We start from the raw sequence: 20,644 nt of genomic DNA on the forward strand, positions 1-20,644 counted from the left end.
AGCAACACAACCTATGATTTGTGAATTTTTGTGTATTTTTTGGGATGTTTCTCAGCAGAGCTCTGGGAATTTTCACCAGTTCTGCCCAACAGTAGGTCCAACACTCAGCTGAACCCAGTCTGCTGATGGCACTCACTAATGATGAACACATCTTGGGGTTTTTAGATTTCATTATAGATCAGTCATGATTGATATGATTTTAGTGCACCATCGTGCCAAACTGCTCCAGCTCCCTGTCATTAAAGATAAGTTAGATGTGCAACCCTTATTTTCTCTGCAATTAAAAGTCTAAATAAGAAAATCTGTTATCTATTTGCTGTGTCACATGTTAGCTCAGTGCATACATTGCTGTTTTACAAACATGAAGTCGTAGGTTCTATATTACCTGCAGGCGACATTAGTCTTGGCAGAATTTCAAAACTATTCAGCTTCCAGCAATGCAGCACAATCAATTTCAACTTTCAGTAATCACACCTAATTTCTTCAGAAATTGCATTTTCCAATTATTATTTTTATTTTGACAGCTTCGGCACCTAATTAGTCCCACACACTTACAGCTAGAAACACGGTTCCAATTCACATATGTTAAACATGTTTTCTAGGCTATTACTTTTATTTTTCTAGCATTTCATTTTTGTATAATTTTTAAAATATTAAAGGTATTACACTATGCAGGATTTTCCTAAAAAAAACAAAAAAACAATGTATAGACTCATACAAAAGTAATCCCTCTCAATCATCACTTATGACTCACTAGAAGTGTGTGGGGGTGTATTTATCTACAGAGACTCTGCCATCTGTTTGTATGTTTTTCAAGCGGCAACCTCCGGGGCTGAAGAACGAAACCAATGCAGAAATGCCAAAAACTGCAGTTCCTTGAATGGCCACTTGAGGGTAGCTCCAAAAGCGAGTCATTCCCCATAGACGCCCATGTTAAAATGCCCAACTTTACAGCAGAAATAAACATGTTTACAGCCTACGGGGGAGTGAATTTTTTTATAACTCGCCAGTTTAAATTTTATTAAGCCGTAAAGTTATGCATAATGAAGGACATGGCTGCTTTGAGTGACAGGTCCGCCAGCCGCTAGGTGGCTTGTTTCAGCCATTCGGCGCGCCTCTTTGCCCATTTTTGATTGGCTGGGAGTTTGGCAGAGTCATGCACTGCCAAGATGGCGACGGCCGGGGCAGCTCACTTTGAGCTTCAAAACTATGTCCATATTTTTATACAGTCTATGATTTTTTTATATTTTGCTGTGTTCGGGATGCTTCTAGGCGTCAACCTTTGATGAATGAGTATGTAGCCCCCAGCTAATATCAGCACACAGGTGTGAGGTCGAGGCCTGCGTGTCTGTTTGACCGAGGGCAGGGCTGAGCTACACTCACGAAGAGACAGTTCAATCATACTTCAAAGCCTCCACAAGCCCCCTCTCTCTCAAAATGTAAATATATTTCCCATAGGAGTTATAGTTTTGATATCTATAATTGATAGGGAAGGTGCTATCTGGCTCTCATTTACACCAATACAAACTGCATGTGGTCACTCCTGTTTCTTAAATTTACAGATTATCTATTCCTTTAAACACTGTGCACACACATTATACATTTCATCCTCAGCTAGTCCTGCTGCCACTAATGATGTACAAATCTCTGGGCTACAAGATTTAATTTAAGACAAATCAATTTCTCCTCAATAAAATGGGAACTTTCTTCTCACATGTCAGGGATTGTCTGCAGGCTCAGTGATTTAAGCGTTGTCCTAATAGTCAGCTTTCCTGTGAGATTACTAGGTTGTGGGTTTGATCCTTGCTCCTGGCAACACTGCTCTTTTTTAAGGAACAGACACAGAGACACACAGCTGGTTCCAATCAGATGTTTGAAACTTCTTTCTCTCCAATTTAACTGTTAGTACTTTAAAACCTTCAGTGGCTTCATGTTTCATGCACAATTCAAAACTGCTTCAGTCTCACACACCCATCATCTTCATCGGCGATCACTCGAGGTCAAGTATGATTGCCCTGCTGTTGGTGAAATGGATTATATGTGGATCTTCAGATGACTATAGAGGCCGATCTATAGAGGATCCACAGGGTCTGTTGCAGTGTGGGCAGTTGTGTGTCACAGATGTGGTAGTCATAGGTGGAGGAGCAGTTTGGCGGTGGATCTCTTCTTTCTGCGTTGCCTTTTTGCTTCCATGGCTCGGTGGAGGTCCTTTTCCTGTTGTGCTGTGCCTTCATAAGTCATCCTTCTCCAAAGGTTCCTGTTACAGACCATCTTTCCCCAGTTGTTGAGGATGAGGTGACATTTCCTCAGGTGGGATACAAGGTTATCCTTGTACCGCTTTTTTTGTCCCCCTTGGGTGCACTTCCCCTCCCTAAGTTGGCCATAAAGGCTCTGTTTCAGGAGGCGGGAGTTTGGCATACAGATTATATGGCCTGTACATCGCAGCTGGTGTCAAGAGATAGTTGTGGAGATGCTGATGTTTGTTCGCCCGTCTTCCCAGTCGGTTCTGAGCATCTTCCATAGGCATCGCTGGTGATATTGTTCCAGGGCTTTGATGTGTCTGCTGTAGGTAGTCCAGCATTCAGCAACATAAGTGAGGGCAGAACTTCTGCTTGATAGACAAGCAGTTTGGTCTTAGTCTGGATGTCCCAATCCTCAAAAACTCTATGCCTCAGCCTTGCAAAAGCCCCACTGGTGCATTTAATTTGGTGTTGTATCTCAGCATCAATGTCTGCCCTGGTGAACAGGAGACTGCCGAGATATGGGAAGTCATCCAAATTCTTGAAGGTATTATGGGGGCTTGGATGTTCCTTCAGGTGCAGGTTAGTGGAGGATTTGGGTCTTCTTTATTATTACTAGTATTATCTATAGTGTTATGCTCTTGTACTGAACTTTTTTGTTCTACCCTTTTGTTAAATAAAGCTTATATTTTTCCAAAAAAAAAAAAAATTGGACCTTTAGCAACAGAGTAAACCCTGCGCTCCATGTCAAACAATAGCAACAGATATGTGACCCAGTTTCATTGGTTTCATTGTTGCTGCAAGCAACTGTGGGTTCCTTGGCTGAAATCAATCTATTGATAAAGGCCATACCCATTCATGCCTATAAAATGTTTCTGCCATTTTACAGTTTTTGGTAAATGCAGTTTGTGCTTCTTATTGTGCATATTTCATCCTATCGTCACCAAACTTGGTACACACCAAGATGACCCCGAACAAAACTTATCTATTTGTTTTTGGATCTGTAAAATCTTTGTAGGCGTGTTCTAATACACATAAACTAGCATACCACCAAAGTGTATCATTCAACTGTAACCAAATTTGGCAATGCAGAACAGGCAGGGATGCTGAACAAGTCTTTAACAAGATTTAAAAACAGCTTACAGCAGCAGCTAGCAGCGATCACATGCATTTTCTTCAGGAATTGCACATTTTAGTTGGTATTTGGAACAGCTCTAAAACCCACCCTTTTAAAGCCCCTTTTAAAGCCCCTTTTAACATAGTCCTTTCAATAAGAGTGTCATTTTTTGTCTTTCATTCTCTTTTACTGCATTTGTTTTCTACTTTTAACCTTGTATCTTTCCTGCTGCTCTGTTGTTACTGTTGCTGGTGAGACAAGGACAGACATACAACAACAAATAGAGACAGACTTGCATATTTATCAAGAGGCCAATAATGGAACGCAGACAAAATGAATCATGAGACAAAAATAAATAAAAATCAAACCACAAATAAACAAAAAAGTAATAATCAAAGTCAAATATGATTATCAGAAATTGCATATTTAACAAATGTATAGTAATAATAATAATACTAATATAATGTACATCTCATACACAATTTTATATCGGAAGTAGTAGAGGAGGTGATGTGTTAAATAAGAATTTTGAAGGTCCATCACAGGTCTACAGGGACATTAGCATCACCGACATGCCGTTGGTTATTTATGCGTACGCTGTGTGGCTGCGTATTGTGTGTGTATGTGTGTGAGTGAGTGATTGTCGGCCTTTGGATGGTGGGGATGCTTCTATTCAACTGTGTTGATGGATTTAGTGAAAGGAGTCCACAGCTTGGTGAATGTTTCTGTTTTGTTTCTTGCCAGTGCCTTTAGCCTTTCCATTGATATGTACTCAGAGAGTAATTTAAGCCATTGGGATATTGCAAGATTATTTCTATTTTTCCAGTTGGGTAGTATTGTTTTCTTAGCAACTGCTAGCGTGTTTTCTTAGCAACTGCTAGCGTGACCAAGGTGGACTGTTCATATTTCAGTGGTGGTTCAAGTTGGGAAAGGTCACCAAAGAGGCAGATGGAGGAGCAGACTGGGATGCTGTGAACCAAAATAGAAGATAATTTGTGTGTGACGTTTGTCCAGAATGCTTGTATGGGTGGGCAGAGCCAGATTGTGTGGATATCTGTGGTGTTGTCTGTACAGTGTAGGAATGTTATTTTCTGTGAGTCCCATTTTGTGCAGTTTATACTGGACGTAGTGTACTTTGTGCAGAATTTTGTATGGAATTAGCTGTATTTTAGTGTTGCAGGACATATAGAAAGTGTTATTGCTAATTTTTTGGTATCAATGGTAACAGTTAGATCTTTTTCCCATTTGCCAATCGTCATAGATATATCATTGTCTGATCTTAGAATGAGTTCATACATTTTGGAAAGTGTATTTTCCTGATTGGCTATGTATTTGAGATTATCGATCATCGGCGGTGGTTCCAGGGAACTGTTTGTTAGACTGATCTTTCCTTTGAGACAGTGTTTCACTTATGAATATTGCAGAAAGCTGTTAACACCGACACCACACCTCTGACACAGTGTTTCAAGCGATGACGACATTGAACCATCTTCAAATATGTGCTGTAGATGACTGATAACTAGTTTTTCCCATGAGGTTGAACAATAGTCATTTATTCTGTACCTGAAAGTCTGGGTTGTATCTGGTAATTTGGTTAAGTTTCCACCAAGCTGCCAGAGTAGCTGCAATGAATGGATTTTTAAAGCAATTGTGTTGTTTTATTGACCAGATGAGAAATGGAAGGTCTGATATTGATATTTCCTGACACTCATGTTGCATTCTTAGTCATTTTGCTATTTATTGAAGATGATTTGCCACAAGGTAATGTCTGAAGTTTGGAGCTGCTAGGCCTCCACAGTCTCTTGGCCTCTCAGTCTTATTCTTAGTTTCTTATGTTTCCTGTAAAACATGCTTACGATAGAATCCAGAGTTTTGAACCAGTTTAATGTGGATTGTATTGGGGTCATATAAAATATGTAGTTTATTTTGGGTAGTATGGTTGTCATGACTGATCCTTCCTATCAGTTGTTCCAGCATGTGAAGTCTGCTTCAATGCTTTTGAGTAATGGGGGGAGGTTAAGTGGAGATAACTCTGGAAGCTTGGTGGAAATATCAATACCAAAGTATCTAATATTACCTGATGTTATTGTAAAGGGAATCTTTTTAGCCACAGCATCCCAGGCCCCCTCATAGAGTGGTAGTGCAGTGGATTTAGATGAGTTTATTGAATAGTCTGAGTTTAGAGAGTTCTGGAAATGATGTTGATGGGTTTCGTAGATATATAAGAATATCGTCAGCATATTAACTTTAGTGTTCAAAGTGTTTTGTTTGTACTCCTGTAATGTTGTTATTCTGACAAATAGCAGCAGCAAGAGGTTAAATAAAAATTGCAAAGAGGGATAGGGGGAGTGGACATCCTTATCTTGTGCCTTGTTGGAGTGAATAACGTTGTGAGGTATGAACATTTGTAATAACAGATGCGAAGGGTGAGTTATAGCATTTTTAATCCATTGAATGAAGGATTTCCCAAAACTGACTTTCTCAAGGGTGATGAACAGGAATGTGAAGTTGATTTTATCAAAGGCTTTTCCAGCATTCAGTGATGCAATGATGGTGTTTAGACTATTTCTCTAAGATATGTTGATAAGGCTGAATAAGCGCCGCATGTTAGTGGATAATTGTTTATCTTTTATGAAGAATGTTTGGTCTTGGCGGATTAGTAAGTTTATAACAGATTCAATTCTGTTGACTTATACTTTGCTGATTATTTTTAGGTCACAGTTAATTACTTTTGTGGATCTATAACTGGAAGTTAGGGTGGGGTCCTGAGAAAAACTGAAATGAGTGCAGTGTTCGTGTTTGGTGATATGTTTCTTGATGACTGTATTTCACTGACCATTCTGGAAAATAGGGGAGAAATTAGTTGCCAAAAATGTTTTGTAAAATTCCACGGATTATCTGTCTAAACTGGGTGATTTGTTGCTAGGCAATAAGAAGAGGAAAATCTGATTTATCCATTTAGACTTGAGTTTTAGGTGTTCTGATGTTGTGAGATGAGTTTCTTGTAGTAAACAGAAGCTGGGGTTCATTCTGGTGAAGTGATTGAAGATTTTGGTACATTTTGCCGGTGAACTAATAACCCTGATGTCCCAGCTAATAAACCTAAGAGACATTATTGATATTTTGGAATGGGAGAATCATTATTGTGGTTTTGAGTGCCTTTTTAAAAGCACTGTATGAATAAAATGTATTATTATTGGAAACTTTGTGATTGACTCAATTGTACATCCTACAGCACATGCTTAAACAGAGCTTGTCCACAGAATATGGAGCTGTCAGAGGATCAAAAAGTTAAAGGTTAAACACATTTTTTTTCACTAGACTTTGTGGTATTTTGCATAAGCTTTGAGATATCGACTTTGCCGCTAATGGAAAACACTTAATAGTTATGGAAAAAAAAAGAAATACACATAGGAGTGCTTCTGGTGTCCACCACAACCACTGGTCCCCTTTTAGACTGCCCATAGTCTAAAAGACGCTCGCATTATTGATTGGGTTCATGTTGACGCAGATGTGTGGAATTACTATTTAATGGTTTGGGTTCACTGTGTGTCAGGACCCCCTGAGTAAGGCCACTGGGTCGATATGCGCTGGTGAATTTGCCCATATTCATTAAAGGAGTTTTGGATGATGGCAAATTTTTTCTTCTTTAAATTGATTTTAAAGTTATGTTTGTAAAATGAAACTGTAATGTAATGGCGTCCCTGTTATTTTGGACAGTCCACAGACCTTACAGTCAATCATTTTGATAGCGACTATTACTTTCTCTTGACAGTGAGTGTGTTTTCATGTGTACGATTCACCAAATTTGCAACATGCAAGCTTTCCTCCTGTATTAATTATGACACATTTAACTAATTAAAACAAATACTGAACTTATGACCCACGCATGAGCATGTGATCATATGAGTAACCATGTAAACACCAAAACACCAGGATAAGACTCAAAACCAAGACACTTAGGTGAATGTAAACGTACTCACTGGGACTCTGGATTTTCCAAAGTGACTTGGACGTTGTTTCTGAAAACAGTGGAGTCGGGCCAGAAATCTAAGAGCCGGATATCTTTAAGCTCGGAGAAAATAAAACCAAAACTTAATGGTTGGAAAATATTATTTTTATGCTTTTGGGGGTTTGGGTGAAACAATATTTAACCATTTACCATTTACAAAGGGGTAAAATTAAAAATAAACACCAACATCGATGATAACATTTATGCTATATTGCTCTATTACTCTATTTTTTTTTTCTTTTTCTGTTCTTTTTCCACATGCTTGTGCCTGTGTGTCACTGGAAGATGCCAGATTCTTAGCAAGACACAGAAATAAAACTAAAACTAAACTAAAACTGAGCTTTATTGCAATGTAGCTACAGTAGATACAGTAATAAGCATTATGATGGTGATACTGAAGCAAAGTTAAAAAGTAAATACTAAGATAATTGTCATGTCATAAACATTTTGTATATGTTTTATTCATTTATTATTTAATTTATTGTACACAATGTACACATTTATATACAAAATATATATTTAACCACTGTTACATCTGGCTATAAGTTTGTCACTGATAAATTCAAATATTTTAAAGGCCTAATTTGTGAATCATTCCTAATACTAATTAACTCTTAACAAAAATGGATCCAATTTGTTTTAAAATATATACAATAGCCTTTCATATGGAATAACATTGAGGTATTTTTCAAACCACATCATCACATCAGGGCTTTTGTCATTGATCCACATCTGAAGGATACATAATCTTGCCACATACCAACATATTCACAAAATATACTTTAAAACATGTTCTGCTGTATCATTTAAACCGAAGATACAGACTAGAAGCTTCAGTGTTAAAGTGAGACCAAGCAAGTCATAAATCTTAGCTTGTATATATATATATATATCACAAACATTATTCATGTTGTTCATATTGATTTTCAATCATTTTTAAGATAATGTAGTAGTGCAGGTACTGATGCAGACCAGTAAGGGGTGCTGTTTAGCCCCATACAGGCCAGTATAGTGACAACGTTGACATTGTACTGTGTGTGTGTGTGTGTGTGTGTGTGTATGTGTGTCTATCTGTCTATCTCGTCTGCACTCTGTTATGTTAACTGTTATTAACTGTTATGTCCCAGGTAGTTTGGCCTTTACCCTCCAGTTTTTATGTAACATTTGAGCCGCACCTTAACACACAGATCACAGTTTGTGTGTGTGTGTGTGTGTGTGAGAGAGAGAGTGTGTGTGTGTGTGCAAGGGAAGGGGAAAGACACAGTGACAGATATTAATGTGCTGGTGTGAAAAGAATCAAAGACCAGAAGATGGAAAGATATAGAGCGTGTTTTTAAAAGCCCTGTGTCAGACGAACACAACTCGCTCACTGGCAATCTATGGGAAACTAGGTGTGGTAACTAGGGGAGCGGTCTCGCTGTGTTGTGTGTGTGTGTGTGTGTTTGTGTGTGCGTGTGTGGTGTGTGAATGTGTGTGTGTGTGTGTATGAGTAAGCATTAGTAATCAGTCAGCTGTCACAGAAGTGCTTTGTCTTGCAGAGCGATACAGTTTGACTCCGGGACAAGAGCCTGAGGCGACTGGTTGTTTGTGAGTATGTGTGTCTGTGTGTGTGTGTGTGTGTGTGTGTGTGAGTGTGGGTCCACCTCTGTGATGTAATGGATTATTCACAACTTCCCATAAGAGCTCAGCAGGTTCCTCGTTACCGGTTGTTTTTCTTTGAACTATATGGTGAATGCAAACACTGAAAAGAGAGGACGTAGCCTCAGATGTAGCCTCAAGCCCCCTTTATACAGAGATCCTGCAATATTACCATGAAGATGACCCGTCATCATGCCGGCTCTGCTTTTTTACACTGAACCAAACAAAACCAGCATAATGGTGCCGTTTGTGGCAGTGTGACTACCTCGGCTGGCGGTTTAATGGCGGAATAACGGTGCAACGTTCCCGCCTTGAACTGGCTGTGTAAAAAGGGGCTTTAGAGTTCCAGTCTAGGACTTGAACCAGTACATTAAAGAACAACACATGACTCACTCTCTGGGATTGTGGCCACACTCATTACTTAAGCTGATACTCAGTCTGATGAGGGGATTGGCAACAAAATCATCTGTGTGTCATAGAGAGCTCCGTGCATGCTAATGCTAAGTTGTTGGAGACGATTACTGTACTTTATCCAAAGCTCTCAGAGAGATGTTTGTATCATCCGTCCAATGTCTCCTTAAAGCACCATGAATCAATACTTTTTGTGTTAACTTTAATCAGATGATACAAATAAGGCAGGAGATTTTCTATATTTTTCTTACTGTCAACAAATCTCATGCGCAGAGACAAACTAACAATGAATGATGTATTTTATTCCGTCTCAAAGAGTTTGGTCACATTTGTTTATTAAGAAACGGCTCCAAAGACTAATAAAACCGATGTTTTCAGTCTCCAGAGAGTAGTTCTGTGTAAGGCAGACGCCACTGAGCATGTGCGAGAACAGAAAAATCTACTTTGTCCCCAAACAAATTTACTGTGTTGCGTTATCGTCGTCTTTGTAGCTTTGAAGCTTCACTTCTTGTCATGGTTTTCTGTGCTTCTGTCTTCTCATTGTATTTATATATTAAGACACTCAGTTATGTATTGATACTTACGTTGATAGACTGTCTGCTCATTCATAAAAAGCTGTAGAAAACCATAGAAATTTGGGATTATGGTGATTTGTACCAATGAAAATTACGAGTAAGAACAATAGTTACACATAAACAACTGCTTTACCATAAATGTTAACGTCACAGCTGCTGACACACTGTTACTGATATGAGGAAGAGAAGGAAGAGGAAGAAGGTATAATGTATATATGTCTTTGTTCTCATTTAGTTTCAGTATAACACAGACATTATGTGCACAGCTGCCTTTTTAAAATACATATAGAATATCATTTCATTATTATGATTGTCTAATTAATGCAACTGGAAACCACTATTAAAATGGTTATTATCCCGGTTAAGTACAGCTTTTTTGTTTTTTAAAATCTTATACAGACGGTGATGTGTTTTTCAACAGTAGTTATTTTTATTTCAGCTATCCAAAGAGACACTCGAACATTAATAACAAACAGGCAGCACGTTTAAACGAGGAGAAATTGATGGTGTTTCATTATAATGAAATGGCATATGTGGAAAAACTCACATCCACTTCATCAAAATGACAGCTGGTCTGAAAGCAAAGCAAATTATAGTTATGAGTTATGAGTCATCTGAAGACATTTTGCTGGCAAAAATTGTTGAAGATAAAAATCATTCTTCTGAGGTTTATTAATGACATTCGGGAGTTTGTTTTTTTGTGTGTGGTTGCACTGCTTCTCCGGATGAAAACCCCTGTAGACGTCTATTTACTCATATAGAGTATGTACACAGTATACATGTCAAAAAACAGCATCAGTATTAACACCCTGCAGAGCTGCAGACTGCATACACCTTCCTGCTGGGCTTCGTATGAAAAGCAGATGCAAATTGTCGCATCAGAAAGCTGCTGCAGCTCTCCGTCGCCATGGTGCTGTGTTGCCACGGCGTCGCCATGGGGACTCCGGGGTCACTGGCGATGAGGTCACATCCCGATGAGCCTCTTATGGGAGATGGCAGACGTTAATCCACTTATCGCTGGCCGGCACAAACACACACACACACACACACAAAGACACAACTACACACTAACACACACACACACACTAAGGATAAGCAAGTATATGGGCTCAGACAGCGGACTTTCATTGAGAAATTGTGCTGCTGGAGGTCAGAAATCTATCTATCTATCTATCTATTTATCTATCTATCTATCTATCACAAGTGTTTTGGTGATAAATACTATAAAAAGTAGGTTTCTAGTCAGTGATCAAGGAAAACAAGAGTGTAAAACTGTCAGTCAGAGCTGTCGATCAACTCCCACATGGGCAGACATCAAAGCTATTATAAGTCTTCAAATCCTATTAAAGGAGCAATAATTTCCAAAGTGACCACCAGCACTTATTAGACGGCCAAAATTTAGAGAATGAGACCAGAATGACTCAGTCGGAGCGTGTAGCGGCCGTCGGTCACACTTTAAGGTATTTCCACATTGGCTTCAGCCTCCAGCCGCGGTAGATGCCACGTGGTCTGACCAACAATTAAAGACAGAAAATAGTCTCTTGATTAGCCATTGTCGCCGTCTATTTACTTACCAAACTGGCTTGTGCTCCTAGCAACTGTTTCCCGCAGCCTCTGTGTCGACCGGAGCGATACCTCACTGGGTTTTTTGCAGTAATTTAACAGATTTTGGTTATAAATTCGATAAAGTATTTGAGCTAAGCTCCTGATGCTGCCTCCGCTCCTCACCCAGCACAGTGTGTGCAGCTCAGACTGCTGATCATGTGTATAAGTGTTGTGCTGTGTGGTGTTTTTTTTTTTGTTTTTTTTTTTTTAAAGAGCTGGAATTACAGGGTAGCTGCCAAATTAACTGGCATCAAAACTGTTAGAGCAAGGTTGGATTCACACCTTACAGATTCACACCGCTGCTGGCGAACAGTCTGTGCTGGAACACTGAAAAATACATCATGAAATAATTGCATGTTTCTCTCTGTGGCTGCATTAGCTCAGGTTATGTGGTTGGAATCAGGCTCCAGATTTTTTTTTTTTTTTTTTTTTGCATGTCACCGCCATTCTTTTTTTTGGCAACGTATGCATTTACTGGACAGATTATAGTGAAGATAGACAGGAAATTTAGGGAGAGAGAGAGAGTGAAATGACATGTAACAAAGACTAAAAACCTTGCAGTTGCACTAAAGGTTAAAAACACACCCATGTTTTTCCAGTTTTTATTGAAATTTAAGCAGTTCTAGTGCAGTGAATTACCTTAAATGGTACAAAAGAAAGTGGTAAACTGCCAGAAGTAAGAAAAAAATAAAAAATGATGTGAATGATTTAACAGCTTGCAGCTTTTCTGTAGCAATCAATGTAAATTAAGTCTCGATGCAGGTTTGTTTAATTACTTGCAAACCCTCTGTCTGTGTAAAAGCATGGAGGAGGAAGTGTGATGGTCTGGGGGCTCTTTTGCTGGATCCACAGTTGGCGACTAGCACCTTGCAGAGCCATGCAGCACCCTCTGATCTACACCTACCTGGTCAGGAGTTCATCCTCCAGCAAGATAATGACCCGAAACAAACCTCCAGGTTCAGTCGGAACAACCATAGAAGAAGAGAACGACTGGACGAGTGAAAGCAAAGACATTTGTGGAAACTTCTGCAACAATGTTGAGACATTAAACTATGTAAATTTCAATAAAAACTGGAAAAATTGAGATGTTCTTTAAGTTTTGACCAGCAGCGTTTATGGCATGTGTCTACTTTGAGATAAAGTGTATAAATCATACGCTTCGAGATAAAACTAGATGATTTAAATACATTTTAAAGGTGAAAACTCCACAACAAAAGGTCACCGTCTAAGTCTAATCGCTCTGCCCCCGTCGAGCATCTGACCCACCTTCTCCTTTGCTCTCACTCTGGATAACTTCTCACGGCGCCGTGAATGGACGGATGTCATCGAGACAATTATCAGACCATTATGTGTCATTATCTGTTCCCAGGTACAACGGGAGCTATTTGAAGATCTGAGGGTTGTGCAAAAGGTCTGACTGCTTTTGTTATCGCGGCGGACGCTGACGTCAGAGCCTGAATTTTCACATTTCAGATCTTCGGCTGTCAGGAGGAATCAAACCTGCGATGCTTCAGTTACAGGATGCGCTGTTTCTTGTCATTTATCAAACCCGCCACCTGTCGCTAAAAGGCACTTACAAAACCTCGTGTAGTTCATTAGCGCAAAGGGGGTAGCTGCATCTGAACCTGTTTAAAAGGGAGGGAAAAAAAGGCTGATTTAATTTATTAGCAGGAGGGCAGCCTAAATGAGGTCCTCTGTATTCCTAAATGTGTTTTACAGATGAAAGGAGTCGGAGCTGGAGTGGCTTTGTTGTCTGAATGCTGAAGATCCACCTGAAAATCTGGCAGGAGGCACAGAGGACCCCTGCTCATCAGCATCCATGTTCCACAAACCGCTACATCCATACTGCAAATCAATAAATAAACGCTACAGAAAACATGTTTTTGCCTTTTCTCTCCCACTTTCTTTCCTGCAAAACACCACTGTGTTACTCAGACAACCTCCCGACTTGGCATGACTAACAGGGACAGGAACCACAAGAAACATATTTCTGCTACACAAACAAGACTTTCCTCTCATTTTTTTTCTGGTGATTCATTGTGTTTTTTTTACCTTCTCAGGCAGATAAAGAAAAATCCTTGTTTGGTTGGACTGTTTAACCAGTAAACATGCAACTGGTAACGAAGGGTCACGAATAGACTTTGTTTTTAAGGGTCAACAAGAAGAAAACATGTTGGTTACCAATGATGTTACATAGGAAGTAGACTGGAAAACTGATACATTTATCTATTGCACAATATTTCAGACTGATATGCTGCCATCATTGCGTGGGTGCAACATTTATTTTATTTACATGTCACTTAAGTACTGATAATGTGCGATAGACGTCATCCAACAGCCCCCCTGTACACCGCACCTTTACTGTGTTCTTAGTTGTATTTCATGTATATTATATTATTATATAATAGATTCTGCACTCTTCATCACTGATATTTTTATATTTCTGTCTTATGTTTTCTTCATAAAAAAAACGTGTGACGTAAATATGTGTAAAGTTGTAAATACAAATGCAAGGATAATGCAACTGCAATTCCGCTGTGCTTGCATAATGATAATAAAGTTCTTGACGACATACTTTATATATTGATATATTGAACATCAGGGCACTTATTAAGATAAGATAAGACTTCCCTGAGGGGGGAATTCGCATGTTACAACAGTGCAGGGAACCAAGGAACAGATAAGAACGAGGAGTAACAAATACAAACACGATAAGAAGTCAATCTATTTACATAATGTGTATTCTCAATGAATTCCTCTTGGCTTCTTCTTCTCCTGCAGTTTGGATTGTACTTTTTGGAGAAAAGCATATTAGATTATATTATCATGATAACTTTTACCTTCAGTTCATCCACTCTCTGCTTATTGTCCACTGCCTTATTGTCCACCCAGTTACAAGAAGGGCAAACTGCAACTTCCTGCAGCCACACAGAACGTTTGCATTTGGACGTGAAGCGTGAGGTGCAGAACCCCCCCCCCCCCCCCCCGAGATGGACCACGTAGGGACGCTAGGCTGCCTTATGGTGTCACCTTCTAAGGATTTCCAAGTGGGCAACTCCCCCGGGACCCTTAAAATATCCCAGTTTATGTGTCAACTGGTTAGTGCTAATTTAACTGAACCATTAAACTATGACATCAACTGAGATGACGACAGTATTAAGGTGTGTTCTGCTTTTCTGCCTGAATATTCTTGTGTCAAAATGTTCCAGCATCTTCATTATTAAGTTTATATTTGTCATATTCGTAAATAAATATGATCAGATTATCACACAACAACTTGTTCCTTATAACTGTGCACATTTCAGAGAGTGGGATATATTTATTATATACAATAACAATAATAATGACTATTATTTGGACTAACTGTAAACTAGAATTTGTATTTTTGTTAGTAGAATTTATTTAGATATTAAAATATATTTATGATTACAAGTATATTCATAATATTCATATATATCAATATTATAAATAGGTCATGCATATGCAAACTGTACGTTAATGTATTCAGGTCCAGTCGTAACTTATAGCTGGTTGTATAGACAGACAGGAAGCAAGGAGGCAGGAAGACAGTCACTCAGTCAGACAGACAGGTCGCTCCAGAGGTGACCGGGGAATCCTGCTCTCTCTGAGCCGGCAGACAGAGCCTCGTCCTCGGCCAGTGCTCCTCCTCCCCTCCCCTCCCCTCCCTCTGCCCTTGTTGCGCGCTGGGGGATCCGACGACGTCACACAAGCACACACACACACACACACACATACACACACACATACAGACACACACACATATACACGCCCTCTCTCTCGCTCTCTGCCGCCCCGTCTATCTCTCTCTCTCTCTCTCTCTCTCTCTCTCTCTCTCTCTCTCTCACTCTCTCTCTCTCTCTCTCCCTCTCCTCTATGCTGCTATTCTGGGAAGTGGCGCTTGGAATAACCCCCGTGTGCGTATGAGTGTGTGTGTGCGTGTGTATGTGTCTCCCGATTTCACCCTCACACACGCACACATACACACTCACAACACAGTCAGACGCACACATTTACTGTCTGTCTGACTGCAGTAGTGGAGCTCCGGCAGCAGAAATCCGGTCGGAAAGGATTCCTTCCATTTTTACGCGCAACTTTTCCTCCATCGGCCGCGTCGCCGCGACGTTTTCACCGCTCCCCCTCGACTCTTGTGGATTTCTAAGAACCGTCCTCTGGCTGTTTCTAACGGACAATCAGCGAGGTGTCAAGCCTGCCCGGAATCGGATCTCCTGTCACCGGGGTTTGCTTGTTGTCATTTTCGCACGGAGACGGAGACGCGCAGCCGGAGCGCAAACAGAAGGTAAGTGCGGGTTTGGAAAAAACGGAACCCTTACCGGACATATTCTCACACATTTCACACTGACAGCGGGGTTTTCTGCGCAATGACGGACATTATGTTCTGTTCTCATGGCACTTGGTCTTTTGTTTAGCTTATAAGGGCAAGGCTATGCAGGGGGAATACCCCGGGCACGCATTGCATTGCATGCAGATTACTCGGGTTGCGTAATATCCTGAGGAATTTGCAGTAGCCTGCACGGCCAGGCTGGCTGCAAGGCCGGGGGAGAGAGAGATAGAGGGAGAGAGAGGGGGGAGGAGGAGGAGGAGGAGGAGGAGGAGAGGGGGGTGTTGGTGGATATGAAGCTGTGAAAGTGGAAGCTCGGGTGGGTGTGATGGTGTGATCTGAGAGGTCGATTTTCTGTATTTGCGCGTTTATGAGCAGCAACAAACAGCCTCTGGGTGGCTTAAAAGTTCACCTGCAAATCCTCATAACGTCCCCATAATATTCTTATAATCACTTGTGTGTAGTGCGCGCGGACTGTTGAAAAGTGAGTTTAAAGTGTGACCTTAGCGCACTCTCTGTGGTATTTCCTTGTTACTGCTACAGTATGTTCACCAGTGTGACATTCCTGACACAGTGAAATAGAGGGCTTGTTGCTACAGTACAGTTTATGTTGTTGTACAGTTTGTCTCCACAAATGAAAACTGTGACTCTTTTTCAGAAGGGAGTGACTTTATCTCATATGCACATCGTTTGTTTCCTCTGTTTGTGTGTCTGTATGAGAGAGAGAGAGAGAGAGAGAGAGAGAGAGAGAGAGAGCGAGAGAGAGAGAGAGAGCGAGAGAGAGAGGGAGAGAGATGGTGGGTGGTGCGCTGGCTGGTTCCGGGAATGTTCCATGACGTGTTGCCGTCTAGAGAGGGGCCCCGGCCGGGGAGACTCCGACGTACGGCCGGGCCTTTGGCGCTTCTCTCTCTCTGCCTCTCTCTCCCTTTAACAAGCCTGCTGATACGCTCTCGCTGGAAAAAAAATATATTTCAGCGTTTCTTCACTGCATTTCCATAGAGGAGATTTTACAGTCTCGTAGTATAAGCAGGTCGTGTGTTATTGCGCGTCATAATCCTCTGATCCGCTACTCATCTGTAGCTTTCCTTCCCCCCCCCTCCCTCCCCTGCTCCTCCTACCAACACCAACACCAACACCATAGAGAGGTCAGAGGTCAGAGGTCAGGGTCAAACACTACTACTGTATGCAACAGGTGACAGGGATTCTTGCTCAAGGACGCCACAGCGGAGCCGGATGATTGGCAACATGAGGGTTTGAGCTGCGGCTGAAGGACACTGTGGTGCCCAGCTGCTGCCAACATGACTTTTATTTGTCAGTGAGCGTCTTTGATGTTTAATATATCACAGGAGGCGCAAATAAAGCACACATTAACAATAAGGAGGCATACAAATCAAGCGTCCAATGCAAAATACATGTAAAGATATAAATAATAAAATAAAAACTACTAAAACAACGGAAAGATTATAACAGCCTGTGATATTATTAATAATAAAACCGGAATTCTCTGCGGGCTTATTTGCACAAACATTACTGTCACATCTGTGTGTTTTTATTGCCTTTGTTGGTGAGGAAAAAAGCGTCTAATTTTGAACCAGGATTGACACTGTAAAGATGATATTTTTAGAAACCATGAAAAAAGCTGAGTGCGCTGCAAAACAATTAAGAGAGAGAACGGGAGCTAAATGTCGACACCAGAGAATTAAAAAAAAAAATAGACCGTGCAACTGATGATGATGTTTACGGATGCTGCTGCAAAAAAACCTTGTTTGTGTTTGTGTTATGAGCTTTAAGAGATCATTACAGTATGTGTGTATTCTGCTATCAGGACTGGTGAATGCGCACGTGCCTGTGGTAAATGTGTGTGTGCGTAAGAGCGTGCGCGGCTAGAGAGGCCCGACCTACGTACCATCTGTCCCGCTGCCACCTCAGATGGCTATCGTGGTGTACTGCGTAGGAGAGCGCGCATGCACGCACGCTCGGAGCGCACAGAGAGAGACTGAGTGAGGTGTGAGTTTGTCTCCTGCACAAGTTTGAGGCCTTGTATGTGTGTGTGCATGCACGTGTGTGTGTGAGGTACAATATGCAAGATGATTATTTGACTAGTACGTACAGTGATGTGAAAGTTTAAGGCGCTAAAAGTAAAGTGAGGATGCTTTTAAAAATGCTATAAATAGTTTTTATTAATCTAAAACAGCTTCACCTGCACGCAGTGTTTCAGGTCGGTTGTTCCCTGCGTCTTGGAGAAGTTGCAACAGTTCTTCTTCTGTGGATTTTGGGCGTCTCAGCTGCTTCTGTCTCTTCATGTTAATCCCCAGACTGACTCCATGATGTTGAGATCAGGGCTCTGCGGGGGCCAAACCATCTGTTGCAGGACTCCTTGTTCTTCTTGTTACTGAAGATAGTTCTTCTTTATGACTCTGGCTGGATGTTTGGGGGTTGTTGTTGTTGTCATGCCGCAGAAATACATTTGGGACCAATCAGACGACGGTGTTGCATTAGGATTAAGGATCTAAACATCTGTGTGTGTGTGTGCCTTAAAAAACTTTTGCACAGTGCTGTATATACAGCTGACAAGTGCACGGACGGATATCGCTGACAATAATCAGTGTCAGATGAAAGCAAATGTTTATGGTTGAAAGTGGAGGAAAGAGGAAAAAAAGGACAGAAAGTTTTGGGAGCATTTTAAGTTTTGAAGTGTCCAATCTGCCACTTTAAAGCAGCTGGGTCACATCAGTTTTAAATAGCTAGTATTTAGCGATGGTTAGCCTCAGACTGGTGGCTGCATATGAGGACTGGTATGCCAGCTTCAGACCTGTGTGTGTGTGTGGGAGGTGGCATCGCTGTAGTGTGTACAAGCCACTGAAACAACACTCATATATTACATTTCATTAGTCTGTTCAAAGATGGCCCTTGATCTGGTTTTTCTGTTTTTTTTGTTTTTTGTCCAAAGACGCTTACAGTAAGTGTGCTGTAGTCACTTTTACAAACACATTTTGGGTTCATTTTAGGTCAGAATCGTTGACGTTGATGCTGTCCAGCAGCCTCGTTTCATTTTTGTAAGAATTAAAGGTGGAATGCAGAGTTTTCTTGTAAAACTTTCAGTCTAAAAGGCATTTTGTGTTCGCTTAAAGTCTTAAAAAAAACCTGTTGAATGCATTTTCTTCCTCATTAAACCTGCAAATATGAACAGCTAAAGAACCAAAACCACTTGTAAAGCTGTTTTTTTTTAACATTCTGAAACCTGCATTGTTTACATCCATGTTTACTTGTTAGCAGGCGTTACTGCGTTTCTACAGCCACCTGTGGATCAGTGGAATAGTGTGAAACCGTTGGCAGGAACGTGTATCATGTCATCCGAGCGTGCACACATGCATGAGACAAACACAAAACCTCGAATAGAAACGACTCCTTCTTTAAAAAACTGCTCCATAGTGCTACTAGTGATCAAAATCCCCACAAGGTGCCTTAAACCTGAATGTCTGTTTACCTGCAAACTCACCTTTACTCTGTATTCCTTCTTGTAGCTCTCTCTCTCTCTCTCTCTCTCTCTCTCTTTCTATCCGGGTGTCTGTTAGTTCGCTCCAGATGGTTAAAGTTTGCATTTGCTGTCAATTAACAAGGCGCACACATCATAGCTGGAGAATTTGAGATGACAGCAGATGTATGGCATGGTGTGATAGAATAACACACACTCACACACTCACACACACTCACACACACACACACACACACACTCACACACACACACACACACACACTCACACACACACACACACACACACACACACACACTCACACACACACACACACACACACTCACACACACACACACACACACACTCATACTCTCTCACAGTTGAGCTTTCATCACAGCTTACATTCACTGAGGTTCATCATCCATCAAGCGTTTCGTCGTCTGCTTGTACCGACGATGATAAACACCATCAGCTCTCATAAGATTCTCCGCTGATGTTCTTTTAAAACCGTTAATGGCGACATCTTGTACGCAGCGCCGAGATAATTACTTCAATAACAGATTATTTGACTAATGCCGACCATACACTAGAAGACTTTGAAAAGACTAAACACCTTCTCACATTTAAAGACAATGTGTCATAATTTTGCAAAGACCGGGTCGTTATTTAAAAAAGACTGCAACTAGATTCCTTTTGAGATTATTTCCCATCCTGCTCCTGGTGGAAATTTACAAGAAGAGAAAAACTTTTGAACAATGGAGCAGAAACACAAGTAAGCTTTTGGCCACAGCTGCCCTTGTGTGTGTGTGTGTGTGTGTGTGTGTGTGTGTGTGTGTGTGTGTGTGTGTGTGTGTGTGTGTATGTGCAGTGGTTTTGTTCTGAGAAACCAGCCAAAAAAAGAAAAAGAGAAGACACCGCAGAATGATGTGGACACGACCCCGTCTGAGAGAACGGAGACACACGGCGAGGACTCCCCGGAGTTCCCGCCGTGTTTACTGTTTACCCGGTTTTTACCCGCTTCCTGTTTGTTGACGTCATTGAACTTCACTAATTTGCATGAGCCAAGACGAAAAACTCCTGATAAGATTAAACATGTTTGATTTTATCAGAACGTCAAGATGTGACCTCACACCAAACAATCCAGATGACGAGAACGAGCCACAACTTTAGCAAAACTCTCATGATTGTATTCCATCATTGGAAATTTGTC

The 20,644-nt window shown here is 40.9% G+C and overlaps 1 protein-coding gene across 1 annotated transcript in view; it reads left to right on the plus strand.

The window, feature by feature from the left end:
* The first annotated feature begins 15,401 nt into the window (after positions 1-15,401).
* The window catches only part of hivep2a (HIVEP zinc finger 2a), a 127,115-nt gene continuing 121,872 nt past the window's right edge, over positions 15,402-20,644 (plus strand). Inside the window, exon 1 of the mRNA XM_067572647.1 lies at positions 15,402-15,916. The gene's annotated coding sequence lies outside the window, so the exon portion shown is untranslated. The remainder of the gene's footprint in view (positions 15,917-20,644) is intronic.

This window comes from Thunnus thynnus, chromosome 18 (assembly GCF_963924715.1).
Source record: "Thunnus thynnus chromosome 18, fThuThy2.1, whole genome shotgun sequence".
Lineage (NCBI taxonomy): Eukaryota > Metazoa > Chordata > Actinopteri > Scombriformes > Scombridae > Thunnus > Thunnus thynnus.